Source organism: Rhipicephalus sanguineus, chromosome 10, assembly GCF_013339695.2.
Source record: "Rhipicephalus sanguineus isolate Rsan-2018 chromosome 10, BIME_Rsan_1.4, whole genome shotgun sequence".
Classification (NCBI taxonomy): Eukaryota; Metazoa; Arthropoda; class Arachnida; order Ixodida; family Ixodidae; genus Rhipicephalus; species Rhipicephalus sanguineus.
The window spans coordinates 14,093,706-14,116,607 of record NC_051185.1 but is presented as its reverse complement, the minus strand read 5'-3'; the positions used below and the strand labels follow the sequence as shown (position 1 = coordinate 14,116,607).

Genomic DNA, 22,902 nt, shown 5'->3' with positions numbered 1-22,902 from the left:
CCCTTTAAGGAGGGCCAGTCAGGACTCAATACTCAAAGGACTGGTTTTTAATAGTGCAGGAACTAATTTTATGCATTGAAAAACAAGCAAACAAACAATAAGGTTCCTTTGATACAAGTAAACATGAGGCGGGTACTTTTCTTTATATTCAAGACAGGTGCTTCAGCCCTTCGCAATCGTTGTGTTTGAAGAAGAATTCACATGAAGTTCTTTCTGAGGAATGCTAACAATTTTTATTCTGAAATTCTTCCGTACAGAAGAGTCTTGTCGTAGGTTCTATTAAAATATTACACGTACGCAACGGTGCCCACTGTTGCGATCCCCTTTTGTTGTCAGACAGTCACATTCACTGCCACACTCGTTGCCCCCTGGAGTGCAATTCTAGAAAAATGAGAAAAAAAATATGCGCTGTCGAGAGCCATACTTGACTTTATTTTAGTTAGATAAATGTCGTTCACCATGGCTACATGGAATGAAGTACTCTATTTTTCTTGATATCCTTTGGGGCTAGGATAGTTGCGTTAATAAATACGTAATTCAACGCTTGATTTCGTTTCTACAGAAATATTCAATTTTTATTCTTTTTCATGTAAAAGACCTTCTGTTTCACAGCGCATCGAAAATTACATAATTTATGAGCTTTCAGCACTTTGACATGCCCATTGATTAAAAACAAACATTTCATTGTCTTTTCGCGCCTCTACCTACGTTACATGATTTCCTAGTTTAATTTCTGCTGTCCTGAATATAGTTTGAATTTCTCTCTCTTTGCGGCTACGTAACATTCGAAGCACTTATTTAGCATTTCATAGATATTTCCTTACATTTGTTTCGCCTACATTTGCCCGTGGACATATTTAAAACTACAAAAATTCACTAAATGCCCTAAATCCTTTATAGAGTGTGTGCTGATTTCGTGTTTGCGACCTGTGTCTGGTGGTCGTGCTGTGCTAAGTAGTGGTACATATTTTCGACGCAAGATTAGCTTTAGCTAGAGCTTAAGACGTACAAGATTTGTGTCTGGCAAATACTCAGAATGAAAATCATATTGCATAATCTTACGGCATTAGGAGACATGCCTAGCGCTCCTACGGGACGATGAGCAATAAGAGAGGCCGCCTTTCCAGTGCAGAATTGTGAGCCAAACTTACATGCAGCGTTTCTACAGAGTGTAAGCCTTGGATAGATATTGCAACATTAACTGCAGTTGTAATACATAGATAACTAAAGAAACAAGCAAAGAAATAAATGTGTGTTCGTTTATTTATTTATTTATTTATTTATTTAGTCTTGATTAAAAGCTAATGCGAAATCAGCCGTCAACTACTTGCATCAGTATTCTAGTTTCTTTGCTAGATAAATCGTATGTCCACTCTCGACAGGCTCTTGCCGTCACCGTCATCTTCCGTATAAAGTCCAAATATATAACATAGCTCCGAGCATCGTATGTTCTAGCCGCGGGTGAAAAGCGCGCGGGCGCTGGAGACGAACGCGGCTGAAGGAGAGATGAAACGAGGCGGCTATATAGGTTCGTTGCACGGAGGGTTCATGCGATAATAGAGAGTTTGAGAATTGGGGCCCCAATAAGCTTGCGAACCGCCAGGGCGCATGCGCAGAAACTAAGCCACTATTGGGCTCTTGCGCTCGCGTTGACTCAAGACGCAAAAGTTGAAAACTAGCGTGGGTCCCCAACGTGTCTTGGGTCACCAGCGAGAAGACGCAGACGCAGCGCGGGCCAGGGCGCAGTATGGCGCGCTTCTCGCATGATTTTAATTTCGTCACGTGTAGCGCTCCGTGCGCTTGACCCAACGCGCAGCCTGCGTTGGCCTAATTCTCAAGTTCTGCTGATCATCCGAACGCAAGCGCAGGCTGCCCAACTCAGCTTGGGGACCCAGCGTCTTGGGTAACTAATTCTCAAACTCTCTAATAGAGAGTTTGAGAACTTGGGCCTCAAGGAGCTTAGGGCCCGAAGGAGCTTTCGAGCCGCCAGGGCGCATGCGCAGAACCGAAGCCACTCTTGGGCTCTTGCGCTCGCGTTGGCCAATGTCTGAAAAATCGAAAGCTAGCATGAGTCCCCAAAGCGTCTTAGGTCGCCAGCGAGACTACGCAGACGCAGCGCGGGCCACAATACTGGCCCGCGTCTGGCATGAATTTTTCGCCACGTGCGGCGCCCCGTGCGTTTGACCCAACACCGCTTGTGTTTGACCGAATTCTCAAACTCTGCTGCTCCTCCGAACGCAACAGCAGCCTACCGAGCGCAGCTTGGGGACCCAGCGTCTTGGGTTCCCAATGGTCAGACTCTTTAGTATCACCCCGCGGCGAGGCCTGCCATTGATTGCTTCTGAAGCAGAGATAAAACACACTGCCCTTCTTCGGACAAAGGAGAATGAGGCGACACCAAGGGAAGGAGGTGGTGGTGCTGTGACGCTCGAGTAGGAACTGCGAACTTTGATCATAAGGGTGTGGTGGCGAGCGTTGGCCGCACGCTAACGCCGGCAAAGCGCGCATATACCCTTCCACGTGTTACGCTCTCACCGGTTCGCGTTGAGACGACAGACTGCACGGAAACCGCTGTGCTCCCTGGAGCTGCCGTATTTCCTTTCACCAGTGTTTTGTACAATTACGCGAGAGCAGATCCTTGAGAGCTAGCTTTTCTTTTTTTCGCGCCGTGTTTCGTTTGCCTTCCTTCGTGTTTTCGTTCCTTTGCGCACCACAGCATTAAGATGAGTTACCAACTCGCCCAGCAGTCCGTTCTTCTCAAGAGCTAGCTGGTAGTATTACTTCGTACAACATTTGTTGCTATCACATCCATTGCTTCGCCCTTGCTGCGAAACCGTGATTTTTTTTCATGGTGCTTCAAAAGCCACGTAAAATATTAGCTGCTACGGAAATGCTATGGGAATCACCGACCTCTAAGGGGCCAAATTGGAGTGTCTACAATGGATGACGACTGTGTAAAGCTTTAATGGGCGCGGATCAGTTGAGACTTTTCGGCATAAATATTTTGGCGTAATTTTGAAAGTGCGATGCAGCCTCTAGACACAATAAGAACAGAATCGGGTACCGAGTTTAAGGATAAAGAAAACTGAGGGTTCGGCACTCTTAACGGTCGTTTTTATATGGCGCTAGCTCCTTGTGAGATAATGCTATAGCGGAGGTGTTGACCTCTCGTGATCCCAAAATAACGCTATAGAAGGTGTAATAAAAGTCTTAGGAATAAAGAAAATACACCAGACCTACGCGAAAAGATCCGAAAAGATCTCATCGATGACCCTACAGACTGCCTGCTTGCCATTCAATCGATGTAGACATCGTCGCAAGTGTCGATGTAGTGGGACGTGTACGAGCACATCCAGTTCAGGATCAATTGTTTGGACAGTCTTTGCATACCACCTGCAGTACCCGGTTGTTTTGCACAGAGTACTGATACGCTCATTGCTGGAGGAGCTGGCGATCCTCTACCGTAAGCGCACAAAAACTGACACGGCCGAAAGGAAAACTGAGGGTTCGGCACTCTTAACGGTCGTTTTTATATGGCGCTAGCTCCTTGTGAGATAATGCTATAGCGGAGGTGTTGACCTCTCGTGATCCCAAAATAACGCTATAGAAGGTGTAATAAAAGTCTTAGGAATAAAGAAAATACACCAGACCTACGCGAAAAGATCCGAAAAGATCTCATCGATGACCCTACAGACTGCCTGCTTGCCATTCAATCGATGTAGACATCGTCGCAAGTGTCGATGTAGTGGGACGTGTACGAGCACATCCAGTTCAGGATCAATTGTTTGGACAGTCTTTGCATACCACCTGCAGTACCCGGTTGTTTTGCACAGAGTACTGATACGCTCATTGCTGGAGGAGCTGGCGATCCTCTACCGTAAGCGCACAAAAACTGACACGGCCGAAGGGGATTCTGAAGTGCAATCTAAAGAAGAGTAAGGGAAGGCTATCCTTAAATTCACTGTATTTTAAGTGGAAGGTCGGGAGGAGAGACGAATGTCACGCGAAAAAAAAACCACTTCAGGGAAAGCATCAGCTAGCCGCAAGGCAACGGACATCTTGACACCACCTCATCTACCGTCCACCGTAGCAGTGGCAGCACGGTTATCATCATTAGGTGTCACTTCAATGCCTACACAGACTATGTGTCCCCTCTGTGGCATGTAAAAGGGCAGAAAGCTATGGAGGCAGGACATCTATTGGGACGAGCCACTTACACCTTACGTCGAGGACTTGTGGAAAACTTTGTCCTTCGCTTTTCACGTTACCTATCACTGACATCTGAAGATCGTGGAGATGTGACAGCACACGACCGCCTTATTTCTCAACTTTGCGAGCACACGAAGGGTGCACGGGAGCTGACACCATCGCACCCCATAACCGGCAGGCCCGTCGTGCGGCTACCAGCAAAAACTACATGATGTTTGCCTGGTTCCCTCGCGCATGACCTGAGAAGGCTTGTGATGTGGAAACACGAACTTCTGCTACGGCGGTGGAAAAGCAGGAAGAAAGAATGTTTGCTTCTCCTGCGCTCCGCTCACCAGGGCCAGCCATCGTCGTTCCGACTTCACGTTGGTGACATTATGATGGTATAGGAAGGCAGCCTAGCGCTACTGCAGCGAAAACTTAGCAGAGTGGTCAAGGAGTCTCCAGGCAGAGACGGCACCGAGACGTATTTAGAATTCACCTGCACAAATGGCTGGCAAGTCCGGCACACTGCTCATCGGTTGTACGTCTTGGAGGCAAGCCACCTCACCGCGGCCCCGGGAGGATGTTTATTGTATCGCGGGAAAACGTTGGCGCGAAACACCATGTTAGTACAAGACGAGCTAAGAAGCGGGTGGAAAGAGGGCCTTCTCGTGAATACGCATTAAAAAGCAACAGGAAGTCTTCAACCAGGGCAACGCGGCTGTCGGTCTCTCTGTCTGTACAGCACAGTCACAGCAAAGGCTGGAAGAACGGCCTTTATAGCGCCAGCTAAACTTTCTTGGCACAACTAATACAACTACACATGCATGGTATCCACTGCAGCACATGTCATATTTTTGTGAAATAGGGAAGCACCCACTATGCCATTATTCGTCTTTCTGTGGCTAAGCGAGGTCCCAGCTACACATCTGTAAGGCACTATGTGCACTTTGTTGATGCTGCATGTAGCTGATCACGATGAAGTATAACGGGTGAGCATTTTGCAGTGGGCGGGAAGTTTTAGATGCGAAGCGTCTTATGGCGGACTTCAATCCAGTGGTGGTGGTGGTGTGCGGCGTGACCTCCCTTACTGCCCATGTGCAAACCCTTTCCCCACACCCCCTCTCCCCCTTCCCATCTCCGCTTCCCCTCTGCACTCCTCTTTCCCTTTCCCCCTCTCCACTCCTCTTCTCCATATCCCCTCTCTGTATTTCCCCTCTCCACTCCCCTTCTCCACTCCCCCTCTCCCCCGTCCCTCCATTCCCCCTCTCCCCTCCCTCCCGACTTTCCCTCTCTACTTCCCCTCTCCACTTTCCCTCTCCGCTCCACTCTCCGCTTTGAAACGCGGGCTCGACATGCCGAAACGCTGCTTCGCATCGCCTCATGGTTAGGGGGAGATGGTGTGAGTTTTAAGCCACACACTCGTTGAGCAATTAGCTTTGTGTGACACCTGGTTATTATAGTACTCTTCTGCCACGCTATATTAATATGTTAAGGCGATTTGTTGCCCGACATGTCTCCTGTATAGGGCATCTTCGCAAAGCAATTTCAAGCACCACCGTGGCTTTTTGGTACAATGCCCAACTTCCACGTAGAGGGCCCGGGTTCCCACCCGATCCTGGATAGTCTTTTGTCATTTCATTTCACAGCGAAAACTGTTATCAGATCACAACGGCTGTGGGGTAGTTGTCTGCCGCCGGTGTCCGTAACCGCTGTAACGTGAAATAAGAAAAACTGAAATAAAGAGGATACCCCGGATCGGATGAGATTCGAACCCAGGCCTATTGTGTGGCAGTCGAGTATTCTACCACAAAGCCACGCTGGCGCTTCAAACTCACCTGCAAAAAGACCCTATTCTGGACTCATGTCGGGCAAGGAATCGCGCTAACATGCGTAATACAGCGTTGCAGAAGAATAAAATGAAAACCAGGCGTCACACAATGTTAATTGCGCATCGAGTGTGTGGTTAAAAGCTTCCCACCCACTTCAAAGCGCTCAACCACAATTTATCATCGTCGTCAGCGACATGCAGCATCAACAATGTGCACGTAATGCCTTAACGATGTGTAGCGGGTACCTCGCTTATCCGCAGAAAGACGAATAATGGCATAATGAGTGCATCCCTGCTTCACAAAAATTGATTTGTGGCGTATTGGATACCCTGCATGTGTAAGTGTATTAGTTTCCCTCAGAAAGTTCGAAACGGGATTTAGAAAGGCCGCTATTCCCGCTTTCGCTGTGATTGTGCTGCGGGCTCCGCGCAGGCCTGGCGTTTTTTCTTAATGCGTGCGATAGCGGTTACGGACACCGGTTGCGGCGGCGGCGGACTACTGCAGTGTTTTTGTGATCTGGTAACAGCTTTTGCTGTAAAAAAAAGTTTTAAAATGTAGTGATCGTTCTAGTTAATAGTTGTAAAGGAAAGACAGGCTAATAAGGATTGTGCTGGGGGATAAAAAGGGTAGCTGATCCCATGTATTGCTGATTTCAAGATATTTAAAACGGGCATTTACATCCTGAAGCACAAAAAAGTGCCTATAGATCTGCGTAATTGAGCATAAGAAAGCTACGTTCGGTGCCTACATAGTATTCGTGTTGGGCTAAGAAGGAGCATAGTTAGCACGTGATACGTAATAAGGATTATTGAAGGGCCTCATAAGACCGTAGAATGCCTATACCGGGTGTCCCAGCTATCTGTAGCCGAGGGTTAAAAAATACAATATTAGAGGCAGGCGAGTGAAATCACTTGCAAATTACTGACAGTCACCTTGCGCATTACAGACAAGTTTTGTTTGGTAATTAACTAAATTGTTAATGAGGATTATTTAATTAAATTGCTAAATATTGACTGTAGGCAAAATATGCGGCTTGCAAAGTTCGAGAGCGTCTTCAGAAACCTCAATTCTATTATTTGCGATAAAGAAAGTCTCACGTATACCATTTTTTCCAAGCTGCAAAGAAAGCCTGCGAAATACAAAAAGAACCACGTGAGAGAGAGAGAGAGAACAACTCTATTGTGGTCCGTTACAGACGTGGGGAAGAGCGTCCGCGTGTTTCCGTAGCCTAAACGGTACACAAGCGGAAGTTCCGGTTTAATATTAAGAAAACTGGTAAAGGGCGAACACGCTAACTACTGCTACGTCTGAGTACAATAAAAGAAATCATTGCTTTTTGTACAACAACAAAAGCCTTACGATAAACTCCTGTTTATTAATGTTTCGGCTATAGCGCTTGGGTGGCCCTCTCGTGACGGCTGTCGGGGAATCCTTTTGTTGCCGTCAGCTAGGTACCTAGGTGACCTAGGGACGAAATGATCGAAATCTCTCTCTAGTTTTTGGCGGTGCTTTTTGGAACGGTTGCTCCACCGGCTGATGCACGCTTGAACTACTTGAACGGGCTTTGGGCTTTCGTCTCCTGTCTCTACACCGACGACGATGACCGCGAGTCGGGCAGCTTTCGTTTCGACAACGTAGTACGCGAACCGCTGCTCCGTAGCGACTTCGTCGTGGCTACCTCGAACAACATCCATGACCTGGACGTCGAAGGCGAGGATGCTGCAGTGCGCTGCCTTGCCACAATTGAGTAAGTAGTGATCTCCATTATTGCGAGCTTTGTCTCTGTCAGCTAGAAATGCCGAGTCTATCAATTACATACCAGAAAGCGTGACAATATGCTGTCGTTCTTACGATGTGGATTCGGAGCGTGATAAACATTTAGAACTGAGGCACAAGAGGCTCACCAACGATCGCTGCGCGAGCAGGAAATGTTTGCTGCGCGAGTGAGTACCGATCGTGAGTTTTCATGCACTACAGTTCGACATGGTTAACTTGCACCAACTCGTCCAATTTTCCTCTTGGCCTAAGTGATTACTACTACGGATGTTATCTGATCAACTAGTAGGAAATGCGCTCACTTTCGCTAATTCAAGGTAAATTCTTACATACCTTGCCCTGCGGTGATAAATCGTATAATTCTGTTGGGCGACGGGAGCATATGAAGACCTGGTATTTGTAAACAAGAAACAGCTAAAGAAGCGACTTAGCGTTTTATTCTAACGGCGCGGTGGGCGATGTTTAGTTGTCAACTTCGCGATTATTGGTACTGTCGTACAGTCTGAATCACGCTTGTCTGCAGTGCTCAAGCGGATGATTCGGTCGTCGTCTTTTTCACGGGTGCGCCGAGAGTGACGCCACAATGATACCACGGTCATACGGCAAGATGCAAGAATTGGAATGTATGTACCAGAGAGTTGGAAAAACACCAATATTTTACTGATACAAAAAAGGGAGACTTGAAAGACTTGAATAACTACAGACAGATCAACCTCAGCATTGCACAAAATATTCACGAAGATAATTTCGAGTGGGATAAGAGCCACACTTGACTGTAAATGTACCCTGAAACGGTTTTTGAAATTTTGTCGGCGTTCAGGTTACAGCATCATCAAATGATTCGCACCACGAATTAAACGACGCACCGTGTATCAAGGCAGCTACGGGCAATTATAGTTATACCCTTCTTCTTGCCACTGCTTTGCCCCCTCAACTCGTATAATGCCATCGCTGGCGGCCGCAACGCACTCTACGGGTCGAGCTCCATTAAGTGCGCTGTTGGCAACAGACCAAGTGTGCGGAGTGGTTGAGATCTGCTCCACCACGTGCCAGCACACGACCAGCTGTCCTTATTTTATTCTCCTGTAGGGCGACAATCTGCAAAGGCATGCGGACAAACAAAAAGTATTTGAGAACGATCATCAATCAGTGTAGGTCCTGTAATTTTTCATGTCCCTGACGTCCCCTTTCTTATGAATCAAGATGATGTTGGCATTCTTCCAAGATTACTGTCCGTTGTCTACAAGCTATTTACAAAAGCAATTGCTAACAGAATTAATACGACATTAGAGTTCAGTCAACCAAAGGACCAGGCAGGCTTCTCAACAATAGACCATATTCATACTATCAGTCAGGGGATAGAGAAATGCGCGGAATACAACCAACCCCTATACATAGCCTTCATAGATTACGAGAAGGCATTTGATTCGGTGGAGACATCAGCAGTCATGCAGGCACTGCGGAATCAAAGCATCGACGAAGCCTATATAAACGTAATGGAAGAAATCTACAGCGGATCCACAGCCACTATAGTCCTCCATAAAGACAGCGACAGAATCCCAATAAAGAAGGGCCTACGGCAGGGAGACACAATCTCTCCAATGCTATTCACCGCGCGTTTACAGGAGGCTTTCAGGGCCCTAGATTGGGAAGAATTAGGGATAAGAGCTAATGCAGAGTATCTCAGTAACCTGCGATTCGCTGATGACATTGCATTGATGAGTAACGTGGGAGACGAATTACAGCTCACGATTACTGAACTGGATACGGAAAGTAGAAGAGTAGGTCTGAAAATTCATATGCATAAAACTAAAGTAATGTGGAACAATCTCGGCAGAGAACAGCGCTTTGCGATAGGTGGCGAGACACTGGAAGTTGTAAAGTAGTACGTCTACTTAGGACAGGTAGTCCTAAGTAGAATTGCTTGTCGAAACACGGAAGCTACTCAAGAGGTACACAAACATCGCTGCAATAGTAAACAATGTGACATGGCCTTTCATGCCAAAGATGACGTCTTACTATGGGCCCCGATTCGAACGTCGGGACTTTGCGATGATGATGATCAAAACTTTATTTCACCCAAAAGAGGGGACCGACCCAAAGATCGGTTACGCTGCTTAAAGGAGGTCAGCGGGAATGCCTTGGGACGCTGCGGCCTCCAATGCGAGAAATTTCTTCACCAGTACATTGGCCCATACACCGTTCTACGACAAACTTCCCCAGTGAACTATCTCGTCACCCCACTTCAGTCCATCACTGACCACCGCTGTTGTAGCACGGAAATTGTTCACGTCCCCCACATCAAGCCTTTTATTACTCGTTCAGCCGATCTTTGAGCTGTGGCCAGGCTGGCCACTTCGAAGAGGGGGGAAATTAGTTCTCACTTGTACATAGCCATCATCATCTCTATTCTTTGTGTTTTGAGCTGAGGCGGACACTGCAGAATAAGCAGTTCTGTTGACGTCTGGTCTAGTCTTCCTGTGTTGTCCAGTTCATTTATTTTTAGCAGTGTTTAAAATACCGCTGGCGTAAGCAGCCAGAACCATCTAGAAAGCAGCCCCAGAACAAAGCAAGGGAGGTGAATGACGATAGCCCATGGCATGCGCCAGTGTGCGCTGTGACGCGTCTGTCATTGACATCGACTACACTCTAAGAGAAAATCAAGTATTTGGGGAGTATTTCCGTCACGCAACTATAATAGTCATCCACCTCGCGCTATCACCGCGGTCCCGGCACTTCCCGGTCACGAACGGCACGTGCGTTATCAGTGTGGCATAGCATTCTTAACAGGAGAGTGACGAAAGCCAGGTTTTCAAGAAAGAAAACGTGAGCAAGCCAGATGACGATTATAGTTGTGTGGCAGCAATACTCCCCAAATACTCGATATTTTCTTAGAGTGTATACTCGCAGAACAGGTGAACTGTCACAGTGAGCTTGAGCAGCCACTAAATGCATCGTACCAATGATGATGTCACAAGGTGTTGCTAACTCAGGCACTCGTGCTTAGTTTGAAACCATATTAAAATGTGTCCAAGGCTATGTCCAATACATGGTCAAAGGTACCTATGTATGTGCAAGAATGGGACCTTTAAGTGGCACAACCAATCAGTGCACAGATCTTGTTGGAAAAAAATGTATTTCCTTGCTTCAGCATTCTTCAAAACACAAAAGTGGCTGGCTTCCAACATCTGCAACCACACCGCTGTGGGGCATCCATTGTTCTCCAATGAAACCCTATTATGCTACTACATATGGGCATTGTCACTGAACGGTCACATGCATAAAAATTAATGTTAAAAATTTCTAAAAACTCCCGATAACAAGCTGCTGCCCAAAGTCAACATGCACTATGTGCCCATGCATACTGCTGTTGTCAAAGTTGACGTAAAACATGGTTGTATTTCACAGCCTTGGGAAATAGTTTTAACGCAATAGCATTAAAGAGCTTGTATTGCAGAAATTCTGGCGTCAGCATCATTGGTGGTGACCGAAAAATCAGCGTTGTCCGTGTGCGAAAATTCGAGATAGATGCAATTAAATAAATAATTAAAAAATCTTCGGTTCAAATGAGGATCGAACCCAGGCCTTCTGTGCGGCGAGCAGGTGTCCTATCACGGAGCCATGTCAGTGCTTGAAACTGCTTCGTAAAAAACGCTACAGAAATGTCAAGTAGTTGGAGTCTCCTTAACGCATGTAATATTGCGTGACAGAATCATAGAATCGCACCTGGTGTCAAAACATGATAATGGTGCAATGGTGGTCTAAAACTTACCACCCATTACAAAGTGTGCAGTTGGGCAGGTGTGTGTGGCACCTTATGCACACCTCCATATGTACACAGTGGGTACTTTGCTGATTTGCAAAAGGAAGAATTATGGCGTAGTGGGCACTTCGCAACTGTACTTGCAAAGTAGGCATTCTAGCATAGTTTGAAACGGCCAATGTTACCCGCACAGACAATCCTTTGCTTGAGGCACGGTTGAAGGCAATGCGTACGGGCCTCGGTTACGCTATCGCGTTCTCTTGAAGGCATAACTCAAGCATCCTCCAAGTTTTTTAGAATGCTTATTCTGATTATGGCTTTAAATTGTAAGTTCTTAATTAGTCTTGGGCACCTTGGTTCAGTAAGTATGCTCGGTCAATATGAATTTTAGAGCCTGGACATGCACTTTGAATGATGTCTTCAAATAAAAAAAAAAGCATATTTTCTCCATTGTAATCTTTATTGGCATTTCAGGAGCAACACAGTAGGATGTCCAAAGGATGTACCACTTCACGACGGAAATTGTATGTTCAAGAATTGTTTCAAAATGTACAGCAAGGAAGATACTGGGATTCTTGTCGCACCATCAGCTGTTCAATATCTGCAAGCTGGAAAGGTGAACAAACACTTTTATGTAAAATGACCATACACGCGCTCTGGTGCAAGCTTGTTCAGCTGTGGTAGATAGAACAGTACACAACCTTACTCTTCATACGCCAGCCACAGAAATGAGGACCATCATCAGATCCACAAGTGAAAGCAATTTTTCCAGCAGCCTGCATTCAACAGTCTCCTCATTTTACTCGATCATCATTGCTCATTCCTCTACTGTTTATGTGTGCGTTTACATGTTAGTCAATCATCACTGTCTAAGCAGACCGTAATACTATGGTGACTTAGCACTTAAAAAAGAAAGAGTTCGGAGGAGAACAAGCTAGAGAAGCACTCTCATTGCTTGTCCCCCTCCCAATTCCTTTTTTATTCACTAAATCATGATTGTATTGTGGTTTGTTTAAGCAGTACAAAATGACTAGCCCACCAACAAGTGTCACTCAATTATGTCATGCCCCTTGGTAGCTTGGAAGATAAGGTGTCATGCTGCTAAGCTTGAGGTTGCAACAACACCCGTGCACTTCGATTTAGGTGCACGTTGACGAACCATGTGGTCCATGTGATACCATGTTGTCAAAATTAATTCGGAGTTCCCAAATACGATGCACATGATGATCATATTGCAGTTTTGGCGATTACACTTGAACCCCTTTGTAAAAGACACCACTGTGCCCAACATCAAAATAGGGGTTGATCAGAAAATGAGAACATTGTACCCTGCTTATAAGAGACACCTTATATGAGAAATAACAACTATTCCCAGGTGTGTGTTTCTTATAAAGGGGTAACAGAATAGAAAGTTGGGCGAGTTGGTGTATATTCATATTTAAAGAAAAGCGGCGCACAAAAAGACGGAGACTGTGTATGGTTCTCTTCTTTGTCTCCGTCTTTTTGTGCGCCGCTTTTCTTTAAATATGATTATAAAGGGGTTCAGCTGTATAAGGAATGCCCATCTATTACATGAAAGCAAGAACCCTCATACTGCACATGGCATGGATCATATGTGGCATTTTCTTTCTAAAAAAGGCAAGTCCACAGCAGAACTGAGAAAAATGCAGTTGTTTGCTACTGATTGTATGGTCGAGCCTACTCTTAACAATTTCCAGTCAGTGCATTAATGTCACAAGTACTCCAAAGCTACATTGCAATTAATATCTAAATAGCCGGTATCCAGGAGTAGAATTTGGATTTGGCTGTTATACATGCGTCAGCAGTAATTACAGATATGTCACACCAGGAGCATGACACTGCGCCTTCGGAAGTGCGTGGAATTTCTTTCTGAAGCTTCTTGTCGAGATTGCGAACATGTGAGCACATTAAAATCTTTTTTTAAGCAAGTTGGAAAGTTGCTTTCCATGGAATGTTGCTTTTAAATGGTTTTTTGTGTGGTACTGTTTCGATCGCTTCAAGAAATAAATCAATACCCAATTGCTTAATATTGCTGTCTTGCACTTCAAATGTACCATCTTGGAGTGAAAGCACGATACCAAACCATCTAGGTCACACTAAAGCCCCTCCATCGCGTTTGCTGCCGTTTTTTTTAAATAGCACTATCCATTGTTTCGTTGCCGTCGCCCATTTCTGGTTTCAGAGCTCCCGGAAGGAAGTTCTTGAGCCACTTCTTTCTGCTTTTTCCTTCCATCTTGTTTCTGCACGCGAACGTGCACACGCGAGAAAGCAAATACAATTTCCTTCTCAGTTTCGCAAGTGTTGTTTTGTGGTTCATCTCAGAACTGCGTGCCGGCGAATGAGTTTTTGCTCGGTGTTTCTGCGTTGCGAGGGCATGGGCGGGCATGGGGTGGGTGCACCAACCGGAAAAGCAGCAGAAACATAATGGCAGCACTTGCTTCCGCTGGGTGGGGTACCGATGTAAAGGGAGAGGGGGAGGATGGGTTGGCACTACATAACCTAGCCGGCGGAAAGCGCATGGAGGGGCTTAGGTCACACCTGTAGATGCGAAACGATTGATAATTGTGACTGGATGTAATAATTGTTCTTTTTACATGTGAAATAGACAATTATCAGTAGGTGGCCTAGGCTTCTGATGACCAGTTAATTTCATTAGATAGGCAATTATTGTTCTGCAGATGCTCACTGAATAGTATAAGGAGCTCCACACTGGAAGGCTATGAGGTTGGGTCCAAGAATGTATTCATTGACTAAGTCATTGAATAGTGGGAAGTTGCGGACAGCCTTGACATAGGCTTGTGGAGACTTATTTCCAGGCCAAAAAAAAAAAAAAAGAGAGAATGTGATGTGACTTAGGAACCTTATGTGCAAACATGTACCATCACTAGCCGACCTCGTGTTTCCACCATTCTTGCATCGCACGCGATTCCTACACAGCTACAAGAGCACACACCAGACCACAGCAATAGCAGAGAACACGACGATTTCATTATAATCTACAGGGCAAATGTGTCAAATATTTATGCAGGACTTGCCACACAATTCAGCACAATCGCTAGCATTTTTCAACATTTGAGAACGTACAGCACTATTCACGGATGCTCATGAACTTGAATGTTTTAAACAAGGCTATTTCTCCATGGAGTTGGCAACAATATTAAAGAAAGTTCCGATGCATGGAGACACATACCATGTCAAGTTATGCCAAGACAGTGGTTAGCCAGGTAAAAAGGACTGCCAGAAAGAAATTGATAATGCACATGGGTCAATTCGGCAATGTGAAAATATGGCCTGCTATGTTAACACTCATTTACACGTGCAACTAACAACGGTTGTGCGACCAAGTTAGTCGCAAACAAATGGCTGCTTTGGTCGCCAAGCGTCTGCTTTGACTCAGTCGCTCGATGCTCAATTTTTCAGTGCAGTTGCAAACTTCTGAGCCGATCAGATGTGCAGGAACAGAATGTCAGCTTATTTTAATGGGCAATGGCAATGCAAGCAGGCGTGAATTCTGTGTGGCAATAGGTATAAGTCGCACGCAGATGTAAACATTGATTACCTAGAGTCGTTTTTGGTCGCCATTTGCAAATTGTTGCGTGACTGGTGCTAGTTGCAGGTGTGAATGAGCCTTTACACATCAGTAGCCATGGGGAAGGCATTTGGGTACCCCTTTAATGTTGTATGAATAATATGATTAGTCCTTACCTAAACCTCCAACCTTAGTGCTTTTTTATTGCCTGCCTTGATGAATGCGGGGACATGGTCTACATTTAATGTATTAGGACACATGATGAACAGACGTGATTACATGGTGCAGCACACTTGTATAATAGATCCGAGACCCAAATCTAGGGTGATATTGTCAGATTCATGAGCAGCACTGCACTCTAGGAAGTTGTCGTGCACACAAGAACAACTAGTCCTCAACATAGGTGCCTAGGCAATAATGCTAAAATCTTCACTACAGCGTTGTACTTCAGTGGTCCCCAGCTCGTTGCAGTATGCAAGGGGGATACTAAAGAGACAAACAATTTTTCTCATATTAGTAAATTACTCTTTCACAATTCCAAAATGACCATGCTTCCCGCGAGAAGATGCTTTGTAAACAAGGAAATGTGAAAAAAGCAAATGAAGATGGCGATGCCACCTAGAAATTCCCGTACCATTCGGCTTGACTTGATAGATTTTGGCGGCGTCTACTAGGTCCTACGTGGTTTCTAATCAGTAAATATGAAGCACAGTGTCCTCTAAGAGGGACATAGACTTAATATACCAAGTTTCAGGAAATTTCGTTGTGCCAATGTCGCCAAAATATGAAAAATACAATTTGAAATTCGTGACGTCAGATGCGGAGATTTCGGAACGAAATTTAAAAACGAAACTTTGACCTTTATTTTCTCCTCTCTTAATCAACCTATGATGGTGAAATTAACGACATTAGAGTCCTCAGAGTACAATTTATCAATATAAATAAACCAATTCACTGTTTCACTTTAGTGTCCCTTTAATAATGATTCTGCTGCCAGAGGAGCATTTGACACTATGGCAGAGACAATTGCTATGCTTTTCTGAAAGAATGCGGCAACTTAGCGATCTGCTTGGCATCTGCAGTGATCTTTATAGGGTGACATAGACAGCCAGTACGGACCACTGCACAACATAGACCTATCTTGTAGCTTTTATACACCACTAGGATAAAGCAGGCACGATATGCGCATTCAGGTATTCCCGAGATTCACATCTACATGCGATTCTCGGGAAGATCTGAAACACATGCTTCATGATTGCCACTGCTACAGCTAGAGCAACTGAATCTAAGGAAGCACAGTGTTTGCAACATCGGCCAGGTTTCAAGCTGAGGCGATTCCTAGCCTGTGGCAAAGTACCACACGTGTGCTATGCAATACGAAAATGCTGCTGGTGTTCCTAAGGACGACAGGCCTCAACGAAGCATTAAGAATAACGCCAGTGTATAATAATAATTGGGGTGTTGAGCCCCAAAACCGCGATGTGTCAATCACCGAGAACATGACACAACACAACTGGATTTTGCTGCAGTCTGCGAAGCAATGGGCAGATGGCAGTGACCTTAAATATGCATGGCACCACGATGGCAAATTTATATGCGGAAAGCTGACGGGGAACGAGCTCATGTTATCCAACGTGCAGAAGATTTGACGCGACTGGCCGTGTAACGACGTGACTAGCCGTGTAATGCTATAATTCCATTTGTACACTACCTAATCCACGATGGATTCCCCGCATGTTTCCCCTAATAACATTGGCAAACTTGTTACTAAATCTACATTATCAGTGCTGCACATTAACATTCAATCGATCCGCGGTAAAGAACATCTTTTAGAAATGTTTCTTTGCGAATTCAGTTTCATATTTAATGCAATAATGTTGACCAAAACTTGGATGTTAGAGAATGATTCTTTCGCTCTTGAAAACTATGATTCTTTTTCTTTGCATCGCGTTGGTAACGTGGTGGAGGTATATGTTTGCTGTTGCTAAAGCACATGCATTCGGATACGATTGAACATTTATGCGCTCTTATACCTGATTATGAAGTTCTGTCTGTGCTTTCTGGAAAAATACTTTTCTTTGTTTGCCCCCGTGTGGTCGCATTGAAGATTTCTTTGCTTATATTGAAAGTGTTTTGAATTTGCATGTCAGTGCCAATATACTATTTTCCTTGGTGGTGATCTGAATATTAATATTCTTGAGAATTCTCCAGGACGCACACAGTTGTTGCTTCTGAGTCTTATCTTCTCCGAAATGTTATCACTGTACCGACCCGTGTTACCTCGTCGTCTGCAACTGCACTTGACTTGATAATCACTAATGAATCTGCTGAATGTGTTTCTGCAGGGGATTATTAACAGAGCACGTCCCCGTGTTTCTGTTGAGCAACGTCTCTTTGGTTTCTAACAAAATTACTCATGACCCGTTATTTCGGACACAAAATATTAATGTCAGCTCATTAGAAGAATTTCGTTGCATGATATTAAATTTTGATTGGACGCCACTGTACAGCCACATGACTGCAGATGAGGCATTTAACTTTTTTTTAAACACTTCACAATGTTTTACAGCAAGGCATTCCCATACAGGGTTACGAAAAAACCAAAGAAGGCCCGTAAGCCTTGGATGACGTCTCGCATCCTTAAAATGATTTCCAAGAAAAACAACTTATATCAGAAGTTTTTACACAGTTGCGAACACCCCGATTTCGTAGCTTTTAAAAAAATTTCGCAATAATTTGAATGGCACATTAAGAAAATCTAAAAAAAGGGTATCACATTCGCTTATTTTCAGGCATTAGTGATCAAAAGATTCTCTGGAATAGATTAAACATGTTGCTAATATCTGAACGAACGTGCTCACCTGCTTCTTTTACAATTGATAGTATCAGCTATGTTGGGAAAGACCTAACTGACAAGTTCAATGACTACTTTGCATCCCTTGTTCAAAGTGAGCAGGACCCTAGCACTCTCGATTACATGAAAAACCGAGCACAGGACACCATGGCACTTATCGAGTGTGATAGCGATGAAGCATTAGCCGCTTTCAGACGTATGAAAATCAGAAAATGCGCGGACGCTTTTGGTCTGACAATGAGACCTGTGTTACATGTCCTTGATGTCATTTGTCCCTTCCTAACTGATATTTATAACTTGTCCCTCAGCACTGGTACATTTCCATCAGAAATGAAAAAGGTGAAAGTGATTATTCTCCATAAGGGAGGTGCTAAAGAAATCCTCGGTAATTGTAGGCCCATATCCATTCTACCAATTTTTTCCAAGGGATTAGAGCGAGTTATTTATGTGTGTATTTCAAAATTTTTCGAAAAATATGGGCTAATAACCAGTACACAGTTTGGGTTCAGGGAAAGATCATCTATGGAAGTTGCGTTGCTCAAACAAAAAGAACTTATTCTTCCTAATATAGAAATGAAACTAATTACTTTAAGGATATTTATAGATTTTTCAAAAGCATTCGATAAAATTAATCATAAAATCCTTCTTTTTAAAACTTCTAGCTTATGGTGTCCGAGGTATTTCTTTGGATTTAATATCGAGGTAATTGCGTAATCGTACTCAGTATGTGCCTATCGACAACCACCACTTGTCCTGTAATAAAGTAGAACATGGTGTTCCTCAGGGTAGCCTGCTTGGTCCTTTGCTGTTTATTATTTATACTAATGATTTGATAGAAATAGACACTAGTGTCCAATATATTATGTACGCAGATGGACACGAGCTTATTTTTATCGGGTTCAAATGCAGATGATTTAGTAAATAGGGCCAATATCAGGCAGTCACGCTACGTTTACTGCAACTGGGACGTACCCCACTCCGTATTTTGTAAAAAAAATTCACCCTGAAAGTGAAATTAGAAAAGAATGTGACGCATGCGGTGGCATCATTGAAATCAGACACATGCTGGCGGGCTGTCCCGCGACTCTCGCCAACCCCGAAGAAAAATGGCTTCACTGGCAGAAGATGATCTCCAGCTGTTCATATGAAGATCAACTACGGGCTGTCCAGAGGGTTCACGATGGCGCCCTAAGGCTCGGCCTAACGGTGCCGACGTGGACGCGGCCTGCCTCGGTCTGAAAAGACCGGGCTTCAGGACTGTTAATAAAGTTTTGTGAATGAATCCTAAATAAGTTACATACTTGGTCTTTTAAAAATTACCTTCTTATTAACTCCAATAAAACTAAAGCAACATTTTTCAGAGCAAAAAATCAAGCTATTTCTGTCAGAGCCACACTTACCTTAGGAGGGAATGCCATAGAAATTACTAACACAGAATGCTTGGAGTCTACTTTAATGAATTCATGCTATGGGATAGTCACACAGAACATCTTCAAAGTAAGCTTGCACGTGTAGTTGGCGTTTTGAAAAAATTCCAGCATCTATTGCCAGAAAAAGGCAAAGCTTACGTTGTACCGAGCCCTGTTTGAATCACTGTTAAAATACTGCATATTGGTATGGGGAAGTTCAACAAAAACAAATATTAGTAAACTAATTTCAATGCAGAAAAATGTGCTTAGAGCGATTGCTGACGTGCCTTACAGAATGCACTCTGAACCACTGTTTACCACCTATCATATCATGCACTTAAAGGGGTACTGACACGAATATTTTCAGTTGTCGTTTTTTTGGCGTCAAATGAAGGGTCAAGCCCTCAAGAGCCTAGAAAAGGTGGTGCTAAGCGCGAGTGCGCCCTGAAAAAGTAATTACAGTATGTTTTTAAAAGCTAGTTTCAGTTCGTACTGTACCCTGACATCACAACACAGTATGAGCTTCTTGTCACATGCTTGCACAATATATAGTGACGTTCCACGGTCGCTCCGCACCGTGGCTCCATTGGTGACGCACAAGCGGCCATCTTGGAAGTTTTGGTACCTAACGTCATCACAACTAGCCAGACTGCTGCGTGAAGTCACCGGAATTTGTGCTGTAGCCTGATGTCAAGCTAATGTCGATGTCAGTAGGTGCGCCATGGAAAAATTAACTTTAATATCAATTAAAATACCTTATCGGCATTTGCTGAGCTTCACACTTGCTCAGAACCATCTATGCATACAGGAGATTTGTATAGCAGAGTAAATTCGCCTTCGAAAAAAGGTGTCAGTACCCCTTTAAACCAACATGTACTATTGCGCGGCCGAGTGCTCTGCAAGCTTGTACAGCGGCGCCGATCACAGCGTACTTTCGAGTTATCGGGAGAGAGTTTGGCTGCTCGTGCGAGCACGCATCGCCCCCCCCTTGCTTGCTTTCACCCTCGAAGTTATCATTTTCGAAGCTGATATCACCTCAGGGCAAAACGAGGGCGAGGGTGAAAGCAAGTGGAGGGGATGCGCGCTCGCCGGGACAGCCAAACTCTCTCCTGATAACTCGAACATATGCCATAATCGGCGCCACTGTACAACCTTGCAGAGCATTTGGCCACGTGCTCGCATGATGTAGCTCATACTGAGTGCAATAGTACCATCATCGTCTTTTACAGCTCTACAAATCACAGATTGAACACGGCATATTGTTCTTATGTGAAGTCGCTAGCCTCCACACCAACATTCTTTACTACCTTACAAGGCACCACGAGTACTGGTCTGTGCCTCACCCATGTACTAACTACGGCTTTCAAGCCCTGCCTTTTTTGCTTAACAAGTTTGGATTTTCTCACACCTCGATACGCGAACATTCCTTTAACTCTCTTCGAAATTTATTCCGTTAATGTGTGCATTTACCCACCACCTTAATTATATTTTGTGTACGCAACTTTATTTGAGTATATCTGGAGATATAATGTATTTGTAGTATTACGCATTTTATTGTGCACCGTGTTTTTTCTGCAATAACATTAGCCTGTGCTATTTTTGTTTTCATGCATACCGCAGTACCGATGTTTACGGGGGAAAGCGAACGTCAAGCCGCGACTGTGCGGCTTTTTTTCCCTCCTCCTCAGTCATGTATTTTTTTGTATGCATGTCTGAATAAAGACTCAGACTGTGATTATGAGGGCTCCGGAGATGTTGATCATCTGGTGTTTAACGTACGTCCTGCCACGGCAGCCTAGTGGTTATGGTGTTCGACTGCGGACCTGAGGGTCGCAGGATGGAATCCTGGTTGCGGCGGCCACATTTCGATGAAGGCGAAATGCTAGAGGCCTGGTACTTAGATTAGGTGCACGTTAAAGAACATCAGGTGGTCAAAATTTCTGGATCTCTAATTACGACGTCCCTTATAATCATATTGTGGTTTTGGGACGTAAAACCCCAACAATTATTATAGTGTTATTAATGTGCACCTAAATCTAAGTAACAGGTCTCTCGCATTTTTCATTCATCAAAATGTGGCCGTCAACGGCCAATTTGAACCCTGCAACCTCTGAGTCCGCTGTTGAGCACCATGACCACTAGACTATCATGACAGGTTGTATACATAACTGCACATTTGTGAATATGTTGATCAATGTATATACCATGGTAATCACCCAGTACCTTCAGTGCCAGGCCAATAAACCAGGCTACATCTCCAAGACCATAGAAAATCCCTATTTTTCTATAACTTATAAAAGAAATAATAGAACAGATAGACGGTTCTGCACAAATGCATTTTTGCCTGGTCCTTGTGATTACAGGTTGTCTAAAGGCTCTAAATATTCGCTTGGCGGACAATTTCATTCGTGAAAACAATCTGATTGGCTTCCATTGTGGTGTCACTGTGAATAAATGAGTAAAGGCCACCTTATTTCGCGGGGTTTTTTAGTTGTGCACGCGTACGTGCTAATTTATGCACCGGTAAAATAAAGCAAATTAAATGTACGTCTGTGTTTTTCAAACCACCGCGTTCATGTCCGCTCGAGATCGCCGGCTACAGCTGCTGTCCGCATGGTCGTAACTGCGCACTTGTGCTGAGCAAACAGAAGTTGGTCTCTGTCATGGGTGCACCGAGAAGAATACAGCAATGGTTGACGCCAGTACAGTAGCGACAGCAGACGGTGGGACGCCGAGAGGTCTCTGCAGTGGCACGATTCTCAATGGCTTCTTGCGGTGCAGAACACATGTCAACGCCATTTTTAGGCAGTTAATGCTATCACGGGCCCATCTGATGGCGGGTCATTAAGCCAGAAGCTGTGCTCATTCCTGCACGAACCAAGCAATATGCTATGCGCTGTGCAACTGACGATGAGGACGAACGAATGCGATCAGAATCCAGCGAAAAGTGAACATAGAGACAACGAACGACAGGAAGCTGCGCTAGTTCGTATGAATCGATCGCGAAATGAGGAAATTCGTCGAACGAGAACAGTAAAGACGACGCGGTCGTCTGGTTCTCTCAGGTCCGTGTTTGCGCAGCTCACGTGCCATTCCTACATGCGAGGACAGCGGTAGCCGTGAAAGCAAAACATATTCGCCTTTCTACGCGGGCCGCGTAAGACCGTGCAGGATGCTGTGGCGTTTTGCTTACCTTTGATGACCAGTAGGCAAATTGTCGTAGACCAAATATAGATGCTTGACTTTCCGGATGATGCTAAATATCATCACCACCCATATATATCCATATATTTTTCACAATGTCATGAACTAACAGCGTCAAGCTTGGAAGTTGAAAGCATGCGGAGTTCAAAAATGTAAACAGGAAGCCGCCATGCACTTGCCGCAGGAAGCAGGTGGCGCTACGCACAGGAAACCGAAACCGAAAATCGGGATTTTTGAACGCTTTGATCGGTTCGTTAGCGGAGGCCAACCATAAATTCCTAAAAAAGAGGACTTTTTTCTCGATGGGGACAAAATTCTTACTGTGT

The 22,902-nt window shown here is 44.6% G+C and overlaps 1 long non-coding RNA gene across 1 annotated transcript; it reads right to left on the bottom strand.

The window, feature by feature from the left end:
- Nucleotides 1-12,057: 12,057 nt before the first annotated feature.
- LOC119407074 (uncharacterized) lies at nucleotides 12,058-22,663 on the bottom strand. Its single transcript, XR_005186615.2, has 3 exons — nucleotides 22,566-22,663; nucleotides 19,364-19,504; nucleotides 12,058-12,167 (listed from the first exon to the last, which is right to left on the bottom strand). It is a non-coding gene; the product is annotated as an uncharacterized LOC119407074 (long non-coding RNA).
- Nucleotides 22,664-22,902: the final 239 nt, after the last annotated feature.